This window comes from Mastomys coucha, unplaced genomic scaffold (genome assembly GCF_008632895.1).
Source record: "Mastomys coucha isolate ucsf_1 unplaced genomic scaffold, UCSF_Mcou_1 pScaffold12, whole genome shotgun sequence".
NCBI classification, from domain to species: Eukaryota; Metazoa; Chordata; class Mammalia; order Rodentia; family Muridae; genus Mastomys; species Mastomys coucha.
Window position 1 is genome coordinate 8,123,557 of NW_022196894.1, and position 11,028 is coordinate 8,134,584.

The 11,028-nt window shown below is 43.3% G+C and overlaps 1 protein-coding gene across 1 annotated transcript in view; it reads left to right on the forward strand.

The window, feature by feature from the left end:
- Snx29 (sorting nexin 29) overlaps positions 1–11,028 on the forward strand; it is a 460,893-nt gene that overhangs the window by 239,934 nt on the left and 209,931 nt on the right. The gene's annotated exons all lie outside the window — the stretch shown is intronic.

Below are 11,028 nucleotides of genomic sequence, written 5' to 3' on the forward strand. Positions count from 1 at the left end.
TTTTTTTTTTTAAATTAGATATTTTCTTTATTTACATTTCAAATTTATCCCCTTTCTTGGTTTCCCTTGTAAAAACCTCCTATCCCATCCCCCCTTCCCCTGCTTACCTGCTTATCACTCCTGCTTCCCTGTCTTGGCTTTTCCTTACACTGGGGCATCTAGATTCCTCAGGACCAAGGGCCTCTCCTCCCATTGATATCCAGCAAGGCCATCCTCTCCTACATATGCAGCTGGAGCCATGAGTCCTTCCATGTGTACCTTTTGGTTGGTGGTTTAGTCCCTGGGAGCTCTGGGGGCACTGGTTGGTTAATATTGTTGTTCTTTCTATGGAGCTGCAAACCCCTTCAGCTCCTTCAGTTCTTTCTCTAGCTCCTCCATTGGGGACCTTGTGCTCAATCCAGTGGTTGGCTGTGAGCCTCTACCTCTATTTGTCAGGCACTGGCAGAGCCTATCAGGAGACAGCTATATCAGGCTCCTGTCAGCAAGCACTTGTTGACATGTACAATTGTGTCTGGGTTTGGTGACTGTATGTGGGATGGATTCCCAGGTGGGACAGTCTCTGGATGGCCTTTCCTTCAGTCTCTGCTTCACACTTTGCATCCATATTTGTTCCAGTGAGTATTTTGTCCCCCCTTCTAAGAAGGACTAAAGTATCCACACTTTGGTCATTCTTCTTGAGCTTCATGTGGTCTGTGAATTGTATCTTGGGTATCTGGAGCTCTTGGGCTAATATCCACTTACCAGTGAGTGCATACCATGTGTGTTCTTTTGCAATTGGGTTACCTCACTCAGGATGATATTTTCTAGTTGCATCCATTTGCCTAAGAATTTCATGAAGTCATTGTTTTTAATAGCTGAGTAGTGATCCATTGTGTAAATGTAAAACATTTTCTGTATCCATTCCTCTGTTGAAGGACATTTGCGTTCTTTCCACCTCCTGGTTATTAAAAATAAGGCTTCTATGAACATAATGGAGCATGTGTCCTTATTACACGTTGGAGCATCTTCTGAGTATATATGCCCAGGAGTGGTATAGCTGGATCCTTTGTACTATGTTCAATTTTCTCAGGAACCACGAAACTGATTTACAGAGTAGTTGGTTGTTCCAGTTTGCAATCCTACCAGCAATGGAGGAGTGTTTCTCTTTCTGTACATCTTCACCAGCATCTGCTGTCACCTGAGTTTTTTATCCTAGCCATTTTGACTGTGTGAGGTGGAATCTCAGGGTTGTTTTGATTTGCATTTCCCTTTTGACTAAGTATGTTGAATATTTTTTTAGGTGCTTCTCAGCCCTTGGAGTTTCCTCAGTTGAGAATTCTCTGTTTAGTTCTGTACCCCATTGTTTAATAGGGTTATTTGGTTCTCTGGAGGCTAACTTCTTGAGTTCTTTATATATATTGGATATAATATCCTCTATTGGATGTAGGGATGGTAAAGATCTTTTCCCAATCTGTTGGTTGCCGTTTTGTCCTATTGACAGTGTCCTTTGCCTTACAGACGCTTTGTAGTTTTATGAGGTCCCATTTGTCAGTTCTTGATCTTAGAACATAAGCTACTGGTGTTCTGTTCAGGAAATTTTTCCCTGTGCCCATGTGCTCGAGGCTCTTCCCCATTTTCTTTTCTATTAGTTTCAGTGTATCTAGTTTTTTTTTGTTTTTGTTTTTGTTTTCATTTTTTTGAGACAGGGTTTCTCTGTATTGCCCTGGCTGTCCTGGAACTCACTCTGTAGACCAGGCTGGCCTCGAACTCAGAAATCCACCTACCTCTGCCCCCCAAGTGCTGGGATTAAAGGCATGTGCCACCACCGCTGGGCTCAGTGTATCTAGTTTTATGTGGAGGTCCTTGATCCACTTGAACTTGAGAGTTGTACAAGGAGAAAAGAATGGATCACTTTGCATTCTTCTACATGCTAACCGCCAGTTGAACCAGCACCATTTGTCGAAAATGCTGTCTTTTTCTCACTGGGTAGTTTTAGCTCCTTTATCAAAGATCAAGTGACTGTAGGTGTGTGAGTTCATTTCTGGGTCTTCAATTCTATTCCATTGATCTACCTGCCTGTCTCTGTACCAATACCATGCAGTTTTTATCACTATTGCTCTGTAGTACAGCTTGAGGTCAGGGATGCTGATTCCCTCAGAAGTTCTTTTATTGTTGAGGATAGTTTTTGCTATCCTGAATTTTTTGTTGTTCCAGATGAATTTGAGAATTGTTCTTTCTAACTCTATGAAGAATTGAGTTGGAATTTTGATGGGGATTGCATTGAATCTCTACATTGCTTTCGGCAAGATGGCCATTTTTACTATATTGATCCTGCTAATCCACGATCATGGGAGATCTTTCCATCTTCTGCGGTCTTCGATTTTTTTCAGAGACTTGAAGTTATTGTCATATAGGTCTTTCACTTGTTTGGTTAGAATCACACCAAGATACTTTATTTATTTTATTTTTTAAAGATTTATTTATTATATGTAAGCACACAGTAGCTATCTTTAGACACTCCAGAAGAGGGTGTCAGATCTCCTTGCAGATGGTTGTGAGCCACCCTGTGGTTGCTGGGATTTGAACTCGGTACCTTTGGAAGAGCATTCGGTGCTCTTGCCCACTAAGCCATCTCACCAGCCCTACTAAGATACTTTATATTGTTTGTGACTATTGTGAAGGGTGTTATTTCCCTAATTTCTTTCTCAGTGTGTTTATCCTTTGAGTATAGGAAGGCTATTGATTTGTTTGAGTTAATTTTATATCCAATCACTTTGTGAAGTTGTTTATCAGCTGTTATGAGTTCTCTGGCAGAATTTTTGAAGTCACATAAGTATACTATCATATCATCTGCAAATAGTGATAGTTTGACTTCTTCCTTTCCAATTTTTATCCCTTTGACCTCCTTTTGTTGTGTAATTGTTCTAACTAGAACTTCCAGTACTATATTGAATAGACAGGGAGAGAGAAGACAGGCAGCCTTGTCTAGTTCCTGATTTTAATGGGATTGCTTCAAGTTTCTCTCCATTTGTAGGGATAGATTTATGGAAAGATATTGTGTAAATTTTGTTTTGTCATGGAATATCTTGGTTTCTCCATCTATGGTAATTGAGAGTTTTGCTGGGTATAGTAGCCTGGGCTGGCATCTGTGTTCTCTAAGTGTCTGTATGACATCAGCCCAGGATCTTTTGGCATTTGTAGTCTCTGGTGAGAAGTCTGGTGAAATTCTGATAGGTCTGCCTTTATATATTACTTGACCTTGTTCCCTTACTGCTTTTAATATTCTTTCTTTGTTAGTGCATTTGGTGTTTGGATTATTTGTGATTTGAGGAATTTCTTTTCTGGTCCAGTCTATTTGGAGTTCTATAGGCTTCTTGTATGTTCATCTCTTTAGGTTAGGGACGTTTTCTTCTATAATTTTGTTGAAGATATTTACTGGCCCTTTATGTTGGGAATCTTCACTCTCTTCTATACCTGTTATCCTTAAGTTTTGTCTTTTCATTGTGTCCTGGATTTCCTGGATGTTTTGGGTTAAGAGCTTTTTGCTTTTTGCATTTTCTTTGACTGTTTTGTCAATGTTTTCTATGGCATCTTCTGCCCCTGAGATTCTCTCTTCAATCTCTTGTATTCTGTTGGTGATGCTTGCATCTATGACTCCTGATTTCTTTCCTAGGTTTTGTATCTCCAGGGTTGTCTGTCTTTCTGATTTCTTTATTGATTCTAATTCCATTTTTAGATCCTGGGTGGGTTTGTTCAGTTCCTTCACCTGTTTGGTTGTGTTTTCCTGTAATTCTTTAAGGAATGTTTGTGTTTTCTCTTTAAGGGCTTCTACCTATTTACCTGTGTTCTCCTATATTTCTTTAAGGGACTTATTTAAGTCCTTCTTAAAGTCCTCTATCGTCATCATGAGTTGTGATTTTAAATTAGAGTCTTGCTTTTCTGGTGTGTTGGGGCAACCAGGGCTTGCTGTAGTTGGATTACTGGGTTTTGATGAGGCCAAGTGGCCTTGGTTTATGGGGCTTATCTTTTTGCCCTTGCCTTTCGCCACCTTGTTATCTCTGGTGTTCTTGCAGTCTCTGACTTTGGTTTGGCCCTCCTGCAAGCCTCTATGTCAGTACTCCTGGGAGACCAGCTCTTTCCCAGAGGAATTTAGGTATGGAGAGCTGTATGGTACAGGGTCAGCTCTGGGCACATATAGAAACTGGAAAGCCTCTGTCCCTGGCCGCCCCTCGGTTCCTGTGTCCTGAGGGTTCTGAGCAGGTTCATCTGAGCAGCAATGGTGGTCCTGACTGTACTCACAGGCCTGTTTGCACTCCTGGGAGGCTTGCTCTCTTCTGGAGCCTCCTGGTTATGGAACTCTGTGGCATAGGACTGGCTCCAGGAACGGCTGGAAACCGGAACCTTCAGTTCTTAATAATTAAACTGTAGGTTTGGTTTTATCCCTTTTTTTTTTCTAAATATATTGACTGTTCTGCTTGTTCTCTTGGGTCTTAGAGTTGAATACACTTTTGTCAATGTTATTCTAATATTAATTAGTTGTTTTATTTATTTTTATTTTAAGACAGGTGTTGTTGCCTGGCCGTGGTGGCGCACGCCTTTAATCCCAGCACTTGGGAGGCAGGGGCAGGTGGATTTCTGAGTTCGAGGCCAGCCTGGTCTACAGAGTGAGTTCCAGGACAGCCAGGGCTACACAGAGAAACCCTGTCTTGGCGGGGGGTCATGTGGGGGGGAAGACAGGTGTTGTTCTGTAGCACAGACTAGTCATGAACTGAACACACTCTTCTGTCTTACTGAGTGTTGGGTTACAGATGGGTGCTATTGTGCTTGGGACATTTAAAAAATGTTCTACTTTAAATTAATTATTTATGTACTTTTTATTTATGATACCATTTCTGTGCCTTTATTGTGGCAAATATCTTTTTCCCATAATTTTTCTGTGCAATTTTTAAACTAAGATCAACTTTTTACTTTGTCTAATCAAATCTTGCCTTTTTGTGATTTATACCATTTGCAGTATTTGTAGCTGCTTGCTTTTTTTAATGTCAGATTTTCATATTTTCTACATGACTTCTAAAATTAGATCAGATTAGAAAAATTAATCAGTATTTAATTGCAATTTTATGAACAATCTGGGTTCTTAAGAGGATTTACTAGTTATTAAGCATAAGTGCTTGTCTGTTTGTCACATAGAATTCATTATTGTAAACAAAACAAGACACTTGGCTTAATCCTGAATAGAGAAGCTCTGCAAACAGGTAATATGGTTTATATGAAAGGAGTGTTTCATGATATAATATTTGATAAAAGGGTTTATCTAGATCATGAGATGGATGACTAGGGAGAAGTCTGATGATACAGGATCCAGTCTGTCTCTGGCTCTGTCTGTCTGTTTTAATCTTTCACCTTTTTCCTCATTTCTCTATCCTTCTATGTTGGCTGTTACCAATGGATCTGCTTCCCCTCCTTAGTTCAAATCCAGGGTGGAAGAGGGAGGCTTCTAACCAGTGGCAGTCCCGAAGTGTAGGGCTATAGGTAGGATGGTTCCATCTCCAGCTCGCCTGGGACTGAGCAGCCCTGCTAGCTCTCACCTGCTAGACCTGAGTACATGTCTTCCCTGGAGCAGGGCTGGACTTGGTCATGGGAGAGTCAGAGTGGTGGGACAAAACTGGTGACAAATGTTCCAGACAACAGTTAGAATGTTTCCTACGAGCTCTGTAGCAGGAGAGTAGCTTGGGAGTGGTGGAGATTGCCTTAGACTCTGGCTTTGGAGGTGGAGGAAGCTGGCAGAGCTCTGGAGGCACCTTTACTGCTGATCTTGAGTATTGCCAGTGTTGGTGCTGGTAGTGTATACCTGACTTTCACCCTGGAAATGGCCTTTCTCCTTCAGTGGTTAGAGAGTGTTAGTTGACTAACCCCCACAGGGGAGAGCATGGCCACTGCCTTGCTCAAGTTTGCTCTTCCTCTCCTTGCTGCTTTTAGCTGACATCCATGATGACCTTGCTCAGCAGCCACACTTCCCCAAATGGAAGGTGTGGTGTGCTCCCGACTCTGCTCGTCACACACATTCTCCAACTTGGAAGTGATAGATTTAGAATTTAGATTTAGATTTACTTCCCCTCCCAAGGAAACCACCTCAGGACCTTTCTCCACTGCCTGCCTGGTGGCTACTCCCATTTCCTCACAACTCAGAGCACCGCTGTGCTACCAACTGGCTCTTGACTTCTCTGGAGTCACGTTTTCCTTTGTTGAATATGGGACACTCAAGCTGATTTGTGCATGTGAGTAGACTCCTATCTGCAGCCCTGGCCTGAGTGAAATCCCCAAGAGAATGCGTATAAATGATCCAGGACTGGGATGAAAGATGTGTCAGGCAAAGAGGAAGAAGGACTGAGGAGAGTGTGGGGAGTTGGGGTTCTGGGCTGAGGGTAGGTTTCACTTTAGGGAGAAGAGTGTACAGCTGAATGAATGTGCCAATGTATTGGGCAAGAGGAGAACAGTTGCTCTGAACTAATCCAGGGGCAGCGGGGGCTTGGTGACATAGGGTTTGCAGTTGCAGCTACTTGGAAGGAGGTGGGAGGATTGCATGTTCAAGGCTACCCTGGAGAACTTAGGGAAATCCTTTCTCAAAAATAAAAAGAAAGCTGGGATGTAGCTCAGTGTAGCACTTGCCAGGATGCTGTCTGTCACATGACCTCCTTCCTCAGAGCCCTTCTGACCTTGCCTCCTCATGAGAATAACAGATACAGCCTTGCATCTTGCCAGACCCCATGTGATCTGCTGTTACCTACCTTTATCCATCCTGTGCGCCAGTGCTCTTCTGTACAGAGTTTCATACATGCTGGCCACCTCTGTCTTGCTGAGTGAAGATCTGGCAGATGCTGAACACTTGCTTTTTCCTTTGCCCAGTCTCTGGTGCTGCGCTGGAGCTGTGAATCACTTCTGAGATTTTAATCAGGCCCAGATCTCCCTGCAGAGAGCAGCTCCTCAGTCTCTTGAGTTTATAGTTTGTTTGTTTCAGCATGGTTTCTACTGCTGTAATAAGCACCATGAGCAAAGGCATTTGAGGAGGAAAGGGTTTATTTCATTTTACACCTTACAGGTCTCCATGGAGGGAGTCAGGACAGGAGCTCAAGGCAGGAACCTAGAGGCAGGAGTTAAGGCAGTGGTCATGGAGCCATGCTGCTTACTGGCTTTCTCTGCATGCTTGCTTAAACCTCTAGGACCATCTTTCCAGAGGTAGAACCACCCACAGTGGGCTGGGCCCTTGCACATCAGTCATTAATCAAGCAAATGCCTCACAGACCTGCTGTTAGGCCATACCTACTTACATTTCTTCAATTGAAGTTCCCTGTTCTCAGGTGTCTCTAGCTTGTGTAGAATTTGCAAGAAAACTAAGCAATAGTTTTGCAAACCTTGTCAATAGAAATTGTCCCCTTATCTCTTTACTCATTTGCCACCAACCAGATGTAATCAGGTAGCAGGCTAGCAGGCTTCTCACTGGTCCAGGGCAGCCTTCTGTTGGGGAGCCTGTTGTAGTCTCCATGGGACCCATGACACTGATCTACAACAGCCAACTTGATAAACTAACACACTGATGCATTGGACTTACAGAGATTTTTAGCTATGAATTATATAAATGGCAAACTTATGAAGGGGTTACATCCAAATAGACTCTAGTCAGCTGATAGCACACAGAACATATCAGGCTTCACAGCTTAGAAGCACTGTATTGGGGAGTGCCCCCTTTCCTCCAAATCATTTACCTTATCTAGAGTTTTGCTTACTACCACTGCCCAGCATGAAGAGAAGGCCACACTAGAGGGCTAGTGAGGGAAAGTATTCAAATTTAAATGAAAAGTATATTTTCTGTTGAATATCTGCTGTTCTTGTGCCATCATGAAAAAATACATTGTGGCTGAGCCTTTGTAAGTCAGGAGCTGTCTGTACATCTCTGCTGCTGTGTCCTGGTAGCCAAGGAGAGCTGTATTTCACCTGTGCCTGTCCTGTGGGACTTAGAACCATTTGGGAATAAATGGCCACATTACACATGGCCTCAGGGTTTGAAGGTACTGAGTGTAGAGATAGTTGGTTTTTTTTTTTTGTTTTTTGTTTTTTAATCTAACATGAAATACCTGAAGACATCCACCTCCCTAGGGGCATTTCTTTGCCTATCAGCGGGAGACTGGCTGGTATTTTTTTTTTTGCTGAGCTTGCACTGCTACAGCAGCCTACAGAGAGATTGGTCAGGAGGTGCCAGGTAGCCTATGTGTAGGCAGAGGCCTGTGGCTTTTGGTGTGACACAGACCCCTCCCCTGATTCCTCTTGCTCTTCCTACCCTCTGCTTCCTCCAGGGCTCTGGACTTTGGGTTCCTAGACATAATTAGGATTTTCAGGGAAATTGTCAAGCCAGAACATCTCTGTGTGCTTTTTGAAATAGCCTGTGGCTTGCCATTTATCATGGTATTGTTCCCAATATGTCAAAGTCCTTTTCTTACTGCACTGAGCTTCTGACTTTGTGGGACTCATTCAAAATCCAGTATAGATGGCTGTGGTGGCCTCGACCTACTTGCCCTGACTTCGAGGGGCAGTGTTGGTTCTGTTGGCTAGTGTGACACAGGCCAAGGAAGAGCCTTCTTTCTGTCTGCCTCAAGTTGTAATCAGCTCGAATTATGCTGGGTGGTTTGGGGGTGTTCCCTCACCCATGAGACCCCCAACATCCGTCCATCCATCCATCCATCCATCCATCCATCCATCCATCCATCCATCCATCATGGCTTCAACTTTCTGACAGCCTTGGCTGAGCCTCCTGAGTACTGTTTAAAAATACAGCTTGGTCTTCAAGTGGGTCCCCTAACAGCAGGAGCAGGGGCTGTCTCTAACTCTGGTGCCTGCCTTTGCATCCCTTTCCCCTAACTGGGCTGCCTTGTCCAGCCTCAATAGAAGAAGATGCACCTAGTTCTACTGCAGCTTGATATACTAAGGGGAGTTGATATCTATGGGAGACCTTCCCTTTCTGAGGAGAATGGGGAGGGAGGGGAGAGGTAAGGTGAGAGAGAGAGGGTGGGAGGAGAGAAGGGAGGGGAAGCTTCAATCATTGTGTAGAGTAAATAAATTATTGAATGAATAAAGTATATAATTAGCTTTTAGAGAATTTCGTGCAATGTATTTTGATCATATTCACCCTCCAAGTTCTCCCAGATCTCTCCACCCTCATCTCCCTACCCATTCAACTTAAATCTTAAAAACAAAAACAAAACAAAACAAAAAAACCAAGAAGCCCCTCCCCCTACCAACAGCCTAAAAAATATTAAGTGCAATTTGTGTTGCTTTCTCCTGGGGACAGGGCTTACTCAAGTGTGGCTGACCAACCAGCATTCAACTGTTAAAGAAAGCTGACTTTTTCTCTCTCCAGAATCTATCAAGTGCAGATAGCTCCTCTCCCTTTCCTGCTGGGATGTTTGTTGTCTGCTTTGAGGTCTTATGTGCATGCTCACTATTGCTGTGTGTGCACCTACCCTATTGTATCTGAACCACTGTTCCCTTGAAGTCAGCCCGGCACTTACAGTCTCTCTGCCTTCTCCTGCGAGGATCCTGAGCCTTGGGAGGGCTGTCATATGTACATCCTGTTGAGGGTTGTGCTTGCTAAATTCCTATTTTATTTATTGCTGTGACACTATGGTGGTCTATGCTGAGGGACACAGGCAGTGACAAGGTGCAGGACTGTGGTCTCTTATCTCCCTTGCTGCAAGCTTTCTCACAGTACATAGTTAGGTTGTCGCATGATGAACCCATCAAAGAGCTGATAAGATTAGAACCTCTTGGTCTAATTCTTTCAGGAATACCCATCATAAATGCACCGATAGATACTAGTCTAAGCCAGCTGACAAGTCCAACCACTGTAGTGAACACCATCTTAGCTGGTGGATTCTGCCAGCCCCTTAGGACCACAGGTGTCAAGGCATGTCTAGGTATACCCCCCTCCTGCTCTCTGTTGTAAACCACTATGCCAAGAACATGCATTCTCCCTGCCCCCACAATGTCCACTGGTAACAGGAATACCTTTACACATAAACAGAGACCACTCTATTTTGGTGAAAAGTATAGATCACATAATCTTCATTTTCACAGAGGATCAGCTACAACTTCTGTGGCCACACACATCTCACAGAGTAAGAAGTTAGCTTCCAGCAGCCACACCGACCAGTTTCTGGTAGCTAGTAGCTGGAAGATAGCTTCATTTCATGAGACATGAAGGTAGACAGCACAACTTGCACTGCCTGGAGCCATAATCACGACTCTGCCTATTTCTGGAGTAGTGAGTATTAGTACCACTCCCCAGGTTTCTTTGTTTGTTTTGCCTTTGGGATTTTTTTTTTAAAGATTCATCTATTATTATACATAAGTACACTATAGCTGTCTTCAGATGTATCAGAAGATGGCATCAGATCTCATTACGGGTGGTTGTGAGCCACCATGTGGTTGCTGGGATCCGAACTCAGGACCTCCGGAAGTGCAGTCAGCGCTCTCACCCACTGAGCCATCTCTCCAGCCCCTGGGATTTTTTTAATTAAAGATTTATTTATTGTTATAATTAAGTATACTGTAGCTGTCTTCAGACACACCAGAAGATGGCATCAGATCTCATTATGGGTGGTTGTGAGCCACCATGTGGTTGTTGGGATTCGAACTCAGGACCTTCAGAAGAGCAGTCAGTGCTCTTACCTGCTGAGCCATCTCACCAGCACGGGATATTTATTTATTTATTTATTTATTTATTTATTTATTTATTTATTTATTTTAATCAGGTGCTGCTCCTCAGACTATTGTGTGTGTAGAAATCACATTTAATATTAATTAAAATGTGGATTCTTAGACCTCCCCTCAGACCTACAAATTAATATCCAACAAGCAAAGCCCAGAATCTGCATCTTAACACCCTGTGCTTCCCATCTGTTTCTCAGTAGTTTTCATGAGGTGTTCACAGTTCATCTCGGTAATCTTCTCTGGCCAGGACACTACAGCATGAACATGCCTCTCACCCCTCCCCAC